Source organism: Biomphalaria glabrata, chromosome 6 (assembly GCF_947242115.1).
Source record: "Biomphalaria glabrata chromosome 6, xgBioGlab47.1, whole genome shotgun sequence".
Lineage (NCBI taxonomy): Eukaryota > Metazoa > Mollusca > Gastropoda > Planorbidae > Biomphalaria > Biomphalaria glabrata.
In genome coordinates, this window is record NC_074716.1 from 53,878,271 (window position 1) to 53,895,226 (window position 16,956).

A 16,956-nucleotide genomic window follows, 5' to 3' on the forward strand; every position below is an offset into this window, starting at 1 on the left:
TGGTACCATGCTTAACAAGACAGATGAACTGATAGGAACCATGCTTAACAAGACAGATGAACTGATTGGTACCATGCTTAACAAGACAGATGAACTGATAGGAACCATGCTTAACAAGACAGATGAACTGATTGGTACCATACTTAACAAGACAGATGAACTGATAGGAACCATGCTTAACAAGACAGATGAACTGATATGAACCATGCTTAACAAGACAGATAAACCGATAGGTACCATGCTTAACAAGACAGATGAACTGATAGGTACCATGCTTAACAAGACAGATGACCTGATAGGAACCATGCTTAACAAGACAGATGAACTGATAGGAACCATGCTTAACAAGACAGATGAACTGATTGGTACCATGCTTAACAGGACATATAAACTTATAGGTACCATGCTTAGCAAGACAGATGAACTGATTGGTACCATGCTTAACAAGACAGATGAACTGATAGGTACCATACTTAACAAGACAGATGAACTGATAGGTACCATACTTAACAAGACAGATGAACTGATTGGTACCATGCTTAACAAGACAGATGAACTGATAGGTACCATGCTTAACAAGACAGATGAACTGATAGGAACCATGCTTAACAAGACAGATGAACTGATTGGTGCCATGCTTAACAGGACATATAAACTTATAGGTACCATGCTTAGCAAGACAGATGAACTGATTGGTACCGTGCTTAACAAGACAGATAAACTGATAGGAACCATGCTTAACAAGACAGATGAACTGATTGGTACCATGCTTAACAGGACATATAAACTTATAGGTACCGTACCATGCTTAGCAAGACAGATGAACTGATTGGTACCATGCTTAACAAGACAGATGAACTGATAGGTACCATACTTAACAAGACAGATGAACTGATAGGTAACATACTTAACAAGACAGATGAACTGATTGGTACCATGCTTAACAAGACAGATGAACTGATAGGTACCATGCTTAACAAGACAGATGAACTGATAGGTACCATGCTTTACAAGACAGATGATTTGACAGGAACCATGCTTAACAAGACAGATGAACTAATAGGAACTATGCTTAACAAGACAGATGAATCAGTAGGTGCCATGTATAACAAGACAGATGAACTGACAGAAACCAAGCTTAACAAGACAGATAAACCGATAGGTACCATGCTTAACAAGACAGATGAACCGATTGGTACCATGCTTAACAAGACAGATGAACCGATTGGTACCATGCTTAACAACACAGATGAACTGATTGGTACCATGCTTAACAAGACAGATGAATCAATAGGTGCCATGTATAACAAGACAGATAAACCGATAGGTACCATGCTTAACAAGACAGAGAAACCGATAGGTACCATGATGGCTACCATGTCAAAAAGAGATACGATCCTTTACTTAACCGAGACGCTAGTGATATTAGCGCTGTTTGTGATAGCAATTCCTACGAATGTAGCTTCCACGACAGGAAGCCTACGAATGTAGCTTCCACGACAGGAAGCCTACGAATGATGTGAACTTGCACAGTCCTGAGGATGTCAACTTGAATTCTGCACTCAAGCGTTTAACAAAAGCTGAGTCTCACGGAGAGAATCGAGTACTAGCAAACTCACCAACAAGGTCTGGATTCGACGTTTGTTCAGATGCCAAGATCAGCGAGATACTGATCAGGAAAACCAAATGAAATATATAATTTATGACATTTTTTTTCAACTAATAGCTAAATTGTATGGATAAATGTTACTCAGCATATACAAACAAATATTTTTTCCTTTTAATATAATTTCCCTTACATTCTTGTATTCATCATCATAGAAATTAGTCTAGAGAATAGGTGTCAGCAGTGAGATGAACCACAGTCATTCTACGAGATAAACCACAGTCGTTCTACGAGATAAACCACAATAAACCACAGTCGTTCTACGAGATAAACCACAGTCGTTCTACGAGATAAACCACAATAAACCACAGTCGTTCTACGAGATAAACCACAATAAACCACAGTCGTTCTACGAGATAAACCACAATAAACCACAGTCGTTCTACGAGATAAACCACAGTCGTTCTACGAGATAAACCACAATAAACCACAGTCGTTCTACGAGATAAACCACAGTCGTTCTACGAGATAAACCACAGTCGTTCTACGAGATAAACCACAGTCGTTCTACGACTTAAGAAAGGCAAGGATGTATTAATTTTCTTATAAATCAAAGACGTTACTTCAATAGAGAAGATGATAAGATTTTACGCGTATTCATGTATCAATCTAGTCGTACATGTTTATAAGTCACTTAAAATATGCCAAGTCGTTGGTTTTCCTGGCTGATTAAGGCAGCCCATACTTCCTCTAATAGCAATAGGGAAGAGGGAGCACTTGTACAAACTTTCATATGGAATAAAAAATGTGCCTTTATGTGTCTTTAATTGATGAATTGTTTTCAAAAGAGTATATTTATGCGAAAAAAACAACTTGCATCATTAATTTAAAAAAAAAGGTATTGTTTGAAACTCGGTGGTGACACAGGTGGTCGTAACTGTATGTGTTTTTAGCCTACCCAAATCGCCCCAGTCAACCGTGACCAGCGACAATACTCGCCAGTTCGGCAAGGACCAGTGTTGTAAATATTACGCACGCAGGTCACGGCGGAAGTGATCAACTGAAGTGGTCAAGAAGGTTCGAGAAGGCCAGTTGAGACGCTATATAAGAGAGATTTGTTTACTCTGTGTTAATGTTGTCGCCAATTGTGATGTATTTGAAATTAAACTGTTACTAATACTTAGGAGCTTTGAGTTGTGAGGTTCTTTAAGTTCGTTGTGTCGTGTGGTGCAGTCTGCAGAGAGTCTGGATAGTGGAGATTCGTAGCAGTATTTTTTCAAAAGATTTTTAAAAAGCCATTGCACTAGAACTTTGTAATATTTAAAATATCATAATATCAGATTTTTAAAATATCTTTCTAGTTTTTTTTTTTTTTTGGGGGGATGGGGGGGGGGCTTAAACAAGGGCCGGACCAACCATGCAAGACTATTAGCGGCTTTTTCTTTTTTTTTTTAGTTTGGGGGGGGGGGCGGGGCTACTAAGTAATGTAGGGTAATTCTTACCCTGTTAACAGCATCACGTGATCATAAATGCCAACGATGCTACTCCCGGAGCCTATATGTTAAACGCTTGTAGATTATCTATCGCTGTGTCCGCATTCATCTCATCGTAACTAGCGTCCCTGTCTATAAAACTTGAAGAAGCGACCGTCTGGGGAAAAATCGGTTACTCTTTATTGTTAGGTATTTATTCGAAAAGAAAAAAAAATGCAAACAATTTGTAAGGCTCTTCAATGAAGAACAGCACATATTAAAAACGAAGGCAATAAAAAAAAACTAGACATTCTGGACCAAGATAGAATACATAAATAAATCACTTTTGAGCTAACAAATGTCAATTCCTCTCTATCCGGAAGAACTAAAGAAAACAATAGAGTAGATTAACCGCGGAATAGACCAGCACTCACTATAATTTGGGATAGGATAGAATTATCTTCAGAACATATGAGGGAACATGCGAAACATGTAAAACAAAACATTACCAACATTTTTTTTGTGGTACTATATTTATAGATTTAGATTTCGGTTTATAGGTCAGTAATTAGTTAAGTCATTGGTCAGTAATTAGTATAGTCATTGGTCAGTAATGAATAAAGTCTTTGTTAAGTAATTGGCCAATACTTAGTAAAGTCATTGGTCAGTAATTAGTAAAGTCTTTGGTCAGTAAATAGAAGTCATTGGTTAGTTATTAGCAAAGTCAATGATGCTTATTCTTAAATCACTGTGCTCGGATATTTTTTGTTAGTCAAGTTGTTTTTTTTAAAACTACTTCTATGATTTCAACAAGTTAATTGTGTTTGATGGAAATATTTGTCATTGCTGAAACGTTTATTTTATTGAATGGGGTTTAAAAATATTAACTCTAAACAAATTCAATATTGTTTTTCTTATAAGCACCTCCAATCATCTACATGTTATGTTAACTTAAGAAGCAAGAAGGTCTAATTTACTATGCATACATCGTAACTCTCAAATTAAATTGATGAAACTTTAAAACTTTCAGGCCTAAAAAAATTGACACAGGCCTTAGAACAGGGGTTCTCAGCCTGTGGGTCGCGACCCCCTTGGGGGTCGATTAACGACTTGCCAGGGGTCGCCTAAGACCATCGAAAATATGGATTGTTATTGTCTATTCTTCTATTGCTGTGTGTAGGTGTGTGTGTGGGGGGGGTCGTGGCAGAGTGGGGGATTGTAAAAAGGGGTCACCGAGCTTAAAAGGTTGAGAACCGCTGCCTTAGAAAGTTTTTAAAAAAATTCTACAGTCTAATCCAAGCAATTGATATATATTTATAAACAACAACTCCGCAATATGCAATGAGAAATCTCTCGCATTCTCTTAGACACACCCACATGAATCTTGTGATGAAACTCATTTTTTTTTAATCCCTTCCGCTAGCGATCGTTTCCATCCGAGTGCCACGTTGAGGCAGGGTACCCGCCTACACGGGCATCATAGACCAGCGCAACCGAATCAGAAACTGTATTAGTAATGAACCATGCTAAGATAACTCGTTTAGAGCACGTGAAAGGAAGCGGTCAGTAAGTTCTAAGGTCGCCTTGTCCCCGTACGAGGACAGACCAAAAGCCGCACACCGCACATGAACCAGTTCTCTTTCAAATCCTTGTCCCGATCTCCCTTTATGCAGAACGCGACATTCATAAAGAATGTGGTCTATTGTTTCCACAAAAAAAAAAATTAATAAAAATTGAACTCCCAGAGATAGAGTAGATGCAAAATTTAACTGTTGCTGTGGTCGACAGTGAATGAGAGCGTTGTGTGGCCAGCCGAACGACCAAATGCTTTTACTCTATCCAGCTAATATTAGGCACAGATTAAACTTGAGTGAGATGAGAGAAGTACTCTGGATCCATAAGTTCACCAGGATTCGAACTCATGACCCCACTAACGACTCCGCTATTGTAGCTAATTAAGTTATAATCAATTATATTCATTTTATGTCTACAGAAACCTTTCTTGTTAGCTGTAGGATGTTTAAAATATGTTAGATACAAGAGAGGCTTCATTTTCATGAAAAAAATGAATTGATCATAGTAATTTGATTACCTTTCCATTTGTAAGATCTGGATTTTTATTGAAAAAAAAACAGGGCGATATACTGTGTTCTAATGAACAACGTACAAATATGAACAGAATAACATTGGAAGCGTGGTCGAGAGGCCAAGTGCACTTGGCTTGGCTTGGCTTGGCTACCTAGAAGGGGGCTCGAGGTTCGACACCCGACTCGGGCAGAGTTGTGTTTACTGAGCGCCTAAAGGCAGCACGGAAAACCAACTCCTAGATACCCCTCCCCCCCACTGGTCCACAAATGAGATTGGACCAAAGCGCTCTGAGCATGCTATAAGCATGAAAGTAGCGCTATATAAAAGCTATAAATATATACCCCCTCTGGCTCACAAATGAGATTGGACGCTCTGAGCATGCTATAAGCATGAAAGTAGCGCTATATAAAAGCTATAATAATAAAAAAACATTTTTAATGAAATACACATAATAAACACTGTGGGGCGAATTCCCCGTGGCCAACTAAATCATACACATTAATTTTGTTGTGATATCCAAACTTGGTAAAGGCTTAGAAAATCAACCATGAGGAAAAAATCAGAGAGTCGCTGACCTTAACCTGCGACGCAGCTGTACCAGCACCTGCCTTTAACCTGCGACGCAGCTGTACCAGCACCTGACTTTAACCTGCGACGCAGCTGTACCAGCACCTGCCTTTAACCTGCGACGCAGCTGTACCAGCACCTGCCTTTAACCTGCGACGCAGCTGTACCAGCACCTGCCTTTAACCTGCGACGCAGCTGTACCAGAACAGCTGCATGGAGAGGGAGGCGATGTCATTCCAACCATCTCTAATGCACAGGCGTTCTTCACATTTCTATCAGACGTCCAAAAGTCGTCTCGCGACTGGAGGAAGCTTTAACTCTTTCTCCTAATTGACGGTGCCAGTGTTGATTTGATCCCTATTAAGCTAAATTGATTTTTAGATTTATAAGCTTTAATATGTGTTATGTTAAAAGAGCATTTTGATACCAAATACAACATTTTCTGATAACAAACAGAAACGTTAATGTCACCGGTTTATTTTATATGTTATGAATGTGGCTGTGGTTATCAATGTAGGCGTGGTGGTGACATTGGGTTCTTGTTACAAATCACTGAATAATGAAATGACGCTGGGTGTAGCAGATACAATAAGTTTAATATAACACCACATAGTGAATACACCATACAATTCGACCCAGGAATGGTCAGTATTAATCCAACAGTAATATACGAATATCACAACTTAGTACTTATTCTATAACCAACTACTTTAAACATCTAACTCTACTGCTTATATCTTAAGTGACTCAATACAAGTGCTTGCTACAAGATCTCTATGTGGACTGACTGCCTTTAACTCTCTGGTTCACCTAAGGTCAAAAGTGTTCACCTTAGTGCAACATGGGTTGTGAATAAGATTCACAATATGGAATTAACATACACAATACAGAATTAGGGTTTCTACTCTATGGCACCAACTTTGAGGTGGTGACATTACCTATCACCCCCCTTTTGAAAAAAATTTTGAAGAAATTTTTTTTAGCTTGACGACATAATTATCATAAGTAGGATCAATTGGAATTCTTGGGGTCTATCAAATGTACAATTGCAGAGTTCAAATAGAACTACAAACTTGCAATAAAATATATAATATGACAGTGTTACACAAAATATTTGCTGAATCAAAAAAATTCATACAAGGGCAAAATTCTCTAATTCATCATATTCTTGTAAGGCAATTCAAATAATTCTCTGAGTCAAATACTTAACCTCTCAAATAATTCTTTACATGTAGTTCTAATATATACATCAATGTTCAAATGTGTTCAATATTTACAAGTCTTTTTCATAATAATATGTGCAAAGTGTGACAAAAATTTCAATGACAATCTCCTATGTCACAATGTGAAAAATTAATACAAGTTTTTATTCACAATATCTATTTATAAAAAAATCTTTGACACTATAGCAATGTTAGAAGTCTGGTTTTTTGACACCAATAGTACAATATGTACATATCATGTAGAAAATGTTACAAGTAAGTCTCAATATGTAAGTGATAAGTATAGAAAAATTCAAAATATGTGTCAAAATTCAACATCAAATTGTTTAATGATCATTGTTACAAATTCAATGTACCTGTTTACTTCAATATGAGGTTTGACATCTCCATAAAAAATTGTTGTGCATTAATATTACACAAGTAAATATGTATAATTCAAGTATCAAAATATTGTTTGCTCAAAAGTATCAACATGAAATCAAAGTAATAAGTATCCTTCATAGTTCTTGTTACATGCACCTTATGTTTCAATTAAGTATTTCTCTATATGACAGTTCAAATAATTTGTAGCTAGTAATGGCAAAAGTTTAATGTTACATTGTTTATCAAATAATTATTTTGTACAAAGTTCAAAAAATCTTTGTCGAAAAACTTCAACTGAGAAAATGTGTCAGTTGTGATACAATCTTTGAGTTTACATTAATTTGTTCAAGCATATACATACAAGCATAACATCATAATGGTTTAGTTGTATTTATTTTAATCTGTTGTGAAAAAAAATGCAAGTCCAATTTAAAAAATAATATCAAGTGTCTCTTTCAGTACTTGAAATATCAAAAAGTTTGTACAACAATCTTCTTGTTTACATCAATACAAAAAAATATATTCCATAAGAATAGTTTGACAAAAATGTTTTCAAAAAAATACAAGTGTATGTCAATATTTCATTACACTAATTGACATTGAATAAATAAGTTACATTATGAATCAATCTCCTTTTTCAATAGTATTGAAAAATGTGACTAAGTTATATAATTGTGATAAATGACATAGTAAAAAAATTCCAATCTTGTTTACAATAGCTGTAGAAAAAAATTTGTCACAGTTGTTCTCAATACAATGGGAAAAAATAATGTTTACATTGTATGGAAAAAAATTAAGCTAGGTACTGAATAAGTTTGGAAAAAATTCAATGTTTGTTTACATTGTTGAGTACAAAAATGTTATTCTTGTTGACAAAAGAATGTGAAAAAATGTTGGTTACAATGTAGTAATCAAATTCCAAAGTTTGTTTACAAATAGAGTTTAAAAAATGAAGTCTTAGTTCTAGTTCAATGTTTACAAATAGTACTCAATGTTTACAAAATAATGCTCAATGTTTACAGAATAATGCTCAATGTTTACAGAATAATGCTCAATGTTTACCAGATGCGATGTATTAAGTCAACAACACTGATGTTAATTGTGAGTCCCTTAATTGGTGTTCCGTATATTTTATGTAATAACTCTTTGTAATGGCCAAAGTTTTTTATTTGTACCCACATTGACTCTCCAAGTTCTGGATGTTTCCAAACTTTTTTATATCCAAAATCACAAGTTATATCTTGTACTATTTGAAAAATTTCTTTCTGGAAATCACAATCAGATAGGTCATAAAACCATATTGTTTTATGTATTACTGGCTTTTGATGCACTTTAACTTTTGGATAAGATCCAATAATTACTGGACTGATAGTATTTTCAAGTACTACAACTTTTATTTTCCCTTTTATAAATGGTGATTTGATTTCAGCAATGGCAGTTTTACATTCTATCTTTCTAGAGTTTGGTAAGGTTACAATGGCTATATCATTCAAATAATCTTCTTTTTCTACTAAATTGGGCTCTACAAAAGTGATTGTGGATTCTTCATCAACTATGCATACAACATCCTGATAATTGACTTCTAGATCATATACTTCTATCTGTTTGCTATTTTTAAATGTCAAGGCTAATATTTCTTCTGTTATTATTACTTTACGTGAGTTAGTGTTAATGTCATTTTGTATTTCTTGTTTTTCAGCTTTATCTTTATCATCTATTTGTATTTCATCTGTTTGTATTTCACTATCATTTGTTTGTGTGTTAATTGTTTGGCAATCTTTATTTAGTTTAGATGCTTCTGTTAGCAAATGAGTTTGACATTCTACATCTATTTTATTTGTAATTGACTGATTATCTTTAGTTCCTTCATGTATACTGACATTGTTGTAATCATGTGAATTAGTAGTTGATGCTAACTCAATGTTTTCTTGTTTTACACTATTGGCCCATTTTACTAAGGCTTCTTCTGATAGTTCAACTATATTCTCTATGTTCCCTATAATTAGTTCTTCAGCTGGGTTGTTCATTACTATGGCTTTGTATTGACCAGTGAACCATGGTGATTCAATGAAAACTAATGCTGTTTCACATACTTCCCATAAGTCTTTATTTGCATAAGTCAGTGTGACCTTGTCTTTTAGGATCTGTTCAGGTTTTACTAGTGATTTCTTCACAATGATTGAGGTGCAGCCGCTGTCACGTAATGCATATACCTTAATGCCATCCACATAGGCAGGATACACTTTTAATTTGGCTAATTTTGTTTGTATATATGCTACTGTTTCATATTCTATTGGTCTTTCAGTTGCTACAGCTGCCATGTTTTGTCTGGTATGATTGTTATTGTGGTAAGTATGTTGTCCATCTTGAAAATGATCTCTTCTAGACATTCTGTTGTTTTGCCATCTTCTGTTTGTTTGATGTGATCTACTGTTAGTTGGACTGTAGCTTTGCCATGTTCTTCTGTTATATTGTTGTTGATAGGATCTATTGTAGTTAGGACTGAAGCTCTGGAAAGTTCTGTTATCTCTTCCATATTTATGGTTTCTATTTACATGTTGCTGTTTTTCTGATGCCATTCTCTTTCTGCACTCTGCTTTGGTGTGACCCAATATGCCACAGAAAAAACATTGTATGCTCTTGGCATATTTAAATTTATTTGTAGTTCTTGGATGGTTTTCTGTCACTGTTGCAGCTACATTGTACAATTCCCTTTTGTCAATGGTGATGTTTGGGTGGGAGTCCTTGTATGTTGTTAAGTTTGATATCAATTCAACTTCATTTTTTATTTTTCTCTCCTTTAGGAATGAGAATGCTGCATCTGTAACATTAATTAGCACATTCTCAATGAGAAAGAAATCTAATATCTGTTTGGGGTCATCTAAGTTGCAGTTTGCAAGTTGTAGCCACTTTGTCATGTTCTGGCGCATGTCATGTATTGTTCTTTTTAAATCTGTATTCTTTGCTAGTTTTATTTCCCTAAAAAGTTTTCGATAGTGCTCCTCCGTCTTGCCAAAATGTTCAATAAGTCTTTGTTTTACTGTGTTGTAGTCTTTTCTTTGCTCCATAGTTAGTGTGTCGATGATGTTTAGTGGTTCACCTCTTAGGTTAGCTAGAAGTTGTTGAGCCATTTGTGCACTATTCATATTTGCTGTTTGACAGATGTATTCAAATTGAATAATGAAATTTTCCAATGTGTCTTCTTTTGGGTCAAAGTTCCTAAATTTGCTATGATACTGATGATGAGATGAAGTTTGACTTGCTGAATTGTCTTTATTTTCTTTTGCTAGCTTGGCCATTTTTTCTTCATGTTCTTTTAATTTTATTTCATGCTGGCGTTCTTTTTCTTTCTCTAAGTTTTCTTGTTCTTTCTCTCTCAGTCTTCTTTCATGTAGCCTTTCTTCCCGTTGCTTGTCTTTTTCTACTCTAATTCTGTCTATTTCAATTTTAATGAATGCAGCTCTATCATCTTCTTTTAACTTTAGTTTATCCACTATCTCTATTAGTTTTTCATACTCAGCCATTTTCAAAGATTCAAATTAGTAATATAGTTTATTAATAGATATGTGTACACAAAAAGGTAGTTGTAAATGAATATTGTACAATAAATACTTATTATTGCTCAAATAGTAATTACAGGTAATAGTAGATATATATTTTGTGCGAAACAATTGAGGTTATGAGGTATCTTAAGTTATTCTTGGTACTTTGTCTAGTTCGTAATGTAATACTTTACTGATCAATTATGTGATTATGTATTTTTAGTATCTCCACTTGCAATGTAAAAATTTATTGCAACAAGTAATTCACAATTATGTGAGCCTTATTAGTCTGATAAATAGTGATCAATGTATCAATAGTATCAAAATAGTTGAATGTGTTTGAAGAGTATATACAATATAAATCTTGTCAATCTCAAATCAAAATATATCCCATAGTGTATCAAGTGTGTAGTGTAGTGTTGATAATAATAAAAAATAGGTTGAAATAAGAAGTAAAATAAATATATATTAATAAGTAATTAGACAAACATAAATACACTATAGATACTAAACAGTCTGCTTTAAAGAGACATTACAGATAGTAGAAATAGTAGACAAAAGAATTACAATGAGTAATAACTATGACGCAAAAGAAAATTCAACAAATGTAAACAAGACAATATCAATACAAGAGTTTAACAATATGATAGATACTTGACGAAATACAAACTTAACTAATACAGCTATACGATCAAGTATTTACTTTATCTAAAGAGTCCCTACCAATACCTGGATGCTTACTTGAAAAAAAAATATAAATGCTCAGACTCAATAGATAATTAAATTTAGTCCCTAAAGTCAAATGTATCTATAAATACTAATGTAAACAATGAAAAAAATTGTGGTGTAGTTCAAAGAGAACTAATCAATATTGATAATACTAAGGGTAATTAAAGTTACTTCCCTTAAATATTCACTTGATGCTTGACTTGTACATAAAGTTCCGGTGATGCTCCACATAAAATATGTCCACGGTACAGTTCATATGTAATCCACTTTCTAAATCCGCAGCACAACGGTACAGTTCATAAGTAATCCACTTGTTAAATCCACAGCACAATAGTACAGTTCATAAGTAATCCACTTGTTAAATCCACAGTTCATAAGTAATCCACTTGTTAAATCCACAGTACAATGTTACAGTTCATAAGTAATCCACTTGTTAAATCCACAGTTCATAAGTAATCCACTTGTTAAATCCACAGTACAATGTTACAGTTCATAAGTAATCCACTTGTTAAATCCACAGCACAATGGTACAGTTCATAAGTAATCCACTTGTTAAATCCACAGTACAATGTTACAGTTCATAAGTAATCCACTGTTTCGTACAGTTGCTGAAACAAATATAAATAACTAAAAATGACCTTAGGTAGTGACGACAAGAGAGGTCTAAGAGTGAGAGCGCTCTCTTATTAAATGTGCTGTTAGACAGCGACAATAGGAGTGTGTCATTAGAATTATGACGAACACTCGATGTAGATGATTCTTGAATATGTCAGCTACTTCGACTGACCATATATCAGCTGTCTTCAAACGATGACTTGAATGACTTGTAGTACTAGATTTTCACCCACACCGGTTGTAGTATCACGGTTGTCTAGTTTCACCCACACAGGCTGTAGTATCCAGGTTGTCTCAGCATATCATGTTTGATCTCTTTCGCTTAGGATGTTAAAAAGTAACTTTGAACAATGCTGTGCTCCTAAAGCTATCTCAACTGGTGTAAAAGTACAACCACATAAATCAGGCTTCCAGATAAATGACACTTAGGACAGTAGTCAACTGGAAAAGTTGAAAATACAGCTCAGACAGGAACAGTTCAAATTGTTCAGTTCATCACAGATGAAAAAATAGCTTGCTAATGGTAACTGTGTCATGGCAGGTCAATGTGACATGTAGTAGTAGATCTAGATACCAAGTGTGTAGTCAAAAAAATTAATAAATTCTGGATTAGTTGCAATTCATGTAAAGTTCAATCTTGAAGTACCTCAGACACCATAAATGTCGTTGCTGGCACTTCTGACACTATAAATACTGTTTGCTGACACTTTTGACACTATAAATGTTTGCTGGCACTTCTGACACTATTCTGACACCAAAGATGTCATTTTCTGACAATAAATGACTTGCACTTTGGACACTTCTGACACCATAAATGTCACCGGTTTATTTTATATGTTATGAATGTGGCTGTGGTTATCAATGTAGGCGTGGTGGTGACATTGGGTTCTTGTTACAAATCACTGAATAATGAAATGACGCTGGGTGTAGCAGATACAATAAGTTTAATATAACACCACATAGTGAATACACCATACAATTCGACCCAGGAATGGTCAGTATTAATCCAACAGTAATATACGAATATCACAACTTAGTACTTATTCTATAACCAACTACTTTAAACATCTAACTCTACTGCTTATATCTTAAGTGACTCAATACAAGTGCTTGCTACAAGATCTCTATGTGGACTGACTGCCTTTAACTCTCTGGTTCACCTAAGGTCAAAAGTGTTCACCTTAGTGCAACATGGGTTGTGAATAAGATTCACAATATGGAATTAACATACACAATACAGAATTAGGGTTTCTACTCTATGGCACCAACTTTGAGGTGGTGACAGTTAAGTTTTTGAAGTTTAAACAAAACAGTATAGTGAAATTACGTAAAAATGAGCAAAACGAATAATACTATCAAAACGAGGAAAATAATTACGAAGAGAAAGAGTTAATAGCAGTAGTCTTGTTGAGCAATTGAGTTATCTATTTTTTTTTATTTTTTTTTGCGTGTGTTAAGCGTGTGGAATGGTATGCCGATGTTTGTACATTTTACTCGAGCAGCCGGTCTTGTGTGTGTGTGTGTGAGTGTATTTTTCACTGTTGATATGAATTTTTTTTTTGAATGAAATCAAGAAACTATTCTAATGATAAACTATCCCTAATTTACCGGTACCTAAATTTCTGGGTCGATAAATTACCGGGTTCCTTAATGTCCGGTGTCAAATATTCCAATGCTTAAATTTCCTAAATCCCACACTTAACCACTGGACATGTAAACAATAATTTAGGGGTGCATTACTCCAGACACTTGCTCGCAACACAATCATATTCGTTTTAGTAAGTTTCGCACAATAAGTTTTTCTTCATTGTAATTTGTATGTTGACTATTGGAACTATTTCTTTAAAAAAAATAATTTAAAATGTACTGTTTGTACCTTTTTGGGTCTGGTTTTCACTTTATGCCTATGGAAAATTCCTTCCTGGTCGGTGTCCAAACTATACAAAGGAATATCGAGGTTAAAATGCGCGAGCGTCGGAGATTAAGTTTGGTTAGAGATTTTGTTTCTGTGCTAAAAGTTACATTGACTTTGTCAGGCATTTGATCTCCAGTGACTCAAACGCCTCATATTGAAGCATAACTGTGAAGAAAAAATAAGGCTTAAATTTACATGACGATATATAAGAGCTGTTACTATGACATCCATTAAATGATTTTTATAAAGTTCTTATGAATAATAACAATGATTAACTCTTTCTCTCCTAATCGACGATACCATCGTTGATTTGACCTAATTAAATTAAATTAATGTTTAATTTTATAAACTTGATTTTGTGTTAAATAAAAAGAGCATGCTATTCCCTTTAATTCTGTACCAGATACAACTTTTTCTGATAACAAACAACAAAGCTATTGAAGCTTGGTCATAACAGGGAAGTGAAATAGTAATGAGCAAAATGAAGACAAATAAAAACGGAGAGAAAGAGTTAAATGTGGGTGGAGTGAAAATGAATATCGAGGGCGGCTTTAGTTCAATAACTGATAAATATTTGAATATGTTACTCTATACGAGCTATGTCTGTTGATCTCAAACTGTATCGGATATTTCCATAGGAAACACTAGCCGAATGGGGGAGGGAAGGGGTAACTGTTGTGTGATTGAAAACATTCCAAACAAATTTCTTGCTTTTTCCAACTTTATGTGTACATTAAGATGCTCTGTCAGCATTTCTAGAAATCACGTCAAAAAGCAGACGCCTCTTAAATTAACATGAAGAACCAGAGAACGAAGATCTGTTATCTCAGCACACAAACATTATCAACATTGATCCACATAGATTGTTATTTATACAATAACTTTTACTTATAATTGCATTGTTCGTTCATTATTATTTAGTGTTTAATTAAATAATGTATTTTGATTGGGTTTTTTTTTATTCTTTTTTTTTGGGGGGGGGGGGGGGGGCGAGGGGTAATCAAGGTTACAAAAATTATAAATGAGGTACACATAGGTCAAAAGTTTGGGAAACACTGCCTTAGTCTGTTGGAGCATTGGGGCACCGTACACGATTAGTTGACCGTCTTTCTCCATTCCTTTCTTTTGTCTTGGTTAGAACCCCTTTCAGTAGCAGGCGGAAAGAGAACCCAAACCGACCACAGGAAGACACACGGTTATGTCTGCTTTGGGTGTGACAAACTCAGTAGATGACAGCAAGGCTGCGTTGCCAAGTAAAATACTCCTCCTTAATCTTCGAATCGGAAGTCAAGCCTTATAGATTGGCATTAAATGTGTCTCTCACTGCTAATACCTTTAGCACAATGTTATTGGTTAATTGTTTTTTTACATGTAATTACAAAAGAGACTCCAATGAGCTCTTATACAAGGTAATACATTCTCACGTTATTACCCAAATACAAATCTCTCTTCTATTACGTTATAACACCAGAGATTCTAACGACTTTTGTATATAAGGCAGAACAGTAGAGTCTAAGTTATTAGAATAGTGTTTATATTAATAGATCACACTGACCATCAGTACTTGAGATATGACAGATGAAAACAGAGAAAATTACAACAATAATAGACATTCTTCCAATATGTTCTCTCAATTACAGTCTGTTGATAAATAAACGTTTTTGCAATATAAAATTTGCAAATTTAATGCATTTAAAAAGAACATTCAACTCTTGTCTTGTGACTACTGTACAGAATTACACACATTATACTTCTTGGTTTTCTGACTTCTTATTTGGTACATTAAACCGCTGCGGCTTCAATCGTGAATATATCTTTGTTGTTCTAGCCCCCAAATAAATCGATCAATTAAATATTTATTATAAGACATCAGTTAGGCCAGGTTCGTATATAATTTCACATTCACTTTCACCTATCCTTTGGTCTGCTGGACCGATGGGGCACCACATAAGATCTGTTAACCTTTTTTTCTCCATTCTTCTCTGGTCATTTGTCTTTGATAAAATTTCATTCTGATAATATTGAACCCTGCCTTTGTTACTTGCCTGGTTTGACAAAGTCGGGGGCCGATTTTCAGTTTGTTTCCCACAGACTGTCTTTGTAACCTTGCTATTTTTTTTTTAATTTTATCTTTATTTTTCATTTATGTTTCATCAAATACTTAAGCCATTGTAGGCAAACATAATAGACCCCATTTCATTTCAGGCAAAAAACAAAAATATTAAATATATATCATGCTAGCAGTTCACACCGGCTACACCCGTTGATTTGTTCCAAGGTTTTGTTAGTTAATATTGTTTATTATGGCCGGAACCCACTTCTTTTTTAAAATTATTTGAATAAATGGCCTACATGTTAATGATCACCCTAACGTACTTTTCAGCAAGTGAATTAGTTTATCTGTAACAATGAAGTTTAACGACCCGCTCCCTCTCTGTCCTTCTATCTCTCTCTCTCTTTTTCGCTCTCTGGAACCTAAATCGACCACCATCGGACAATAGTTATGCCTGCGCTGACTGTGGTAAAATATGCAGGTCGCAGCTGGGACTGCGTGCCTACGTGAAATACTGTACTTCTCATTAATCTTCTTCTTGTTGGGATTCTATAGTTTACATGGATTGGGCACTTTATCACTAACATGGACATTCAGTTCAGACTAAGATAGTGAGTCTCTTTCGTTAATAAGTTAACAATTATTTTTATATTAGGATTATATCTAAAGGCGTACCAAGGATGCCAGCCAGTGGCTAGTGCTGTCAGAGACCCTTCCCCTCCCAACCTTACAATAGTGTACGTAATACATATTTGCATAGTCATGTGAGAAATACATAACTTA

At 34.8% G+C, this 16,956-nt stretch overlaps 1 protein-coding gene across 2 annotated transcripts in view; it reads right to left on the minus strand.

Moving 5' to 3' along the window:
• Nucleotides 1-14,179, minus strand: part of LOC129921599 (A disintegrin and metalloproteinase with thrombospondin motifs 16-like) — a 41,609-nt gene extending 27,430 nt beyond the window's left edge. The window contains exon 1 of one of the 2 annotated variants that reach the window (XM_056032605.1): nt 14,082-14,179. The gene's annotated coding sequence lies outside the window, so the exon portion shown is untranslated. The remainder of the gene's footprint in view (nt 1-14,081) is intronic. The other variant, XM_056032606.1, reaches the window with a different exon arrangement.
• Nucleotides 14,180-16,956: the final 2,777 nt, after the last annotated feature.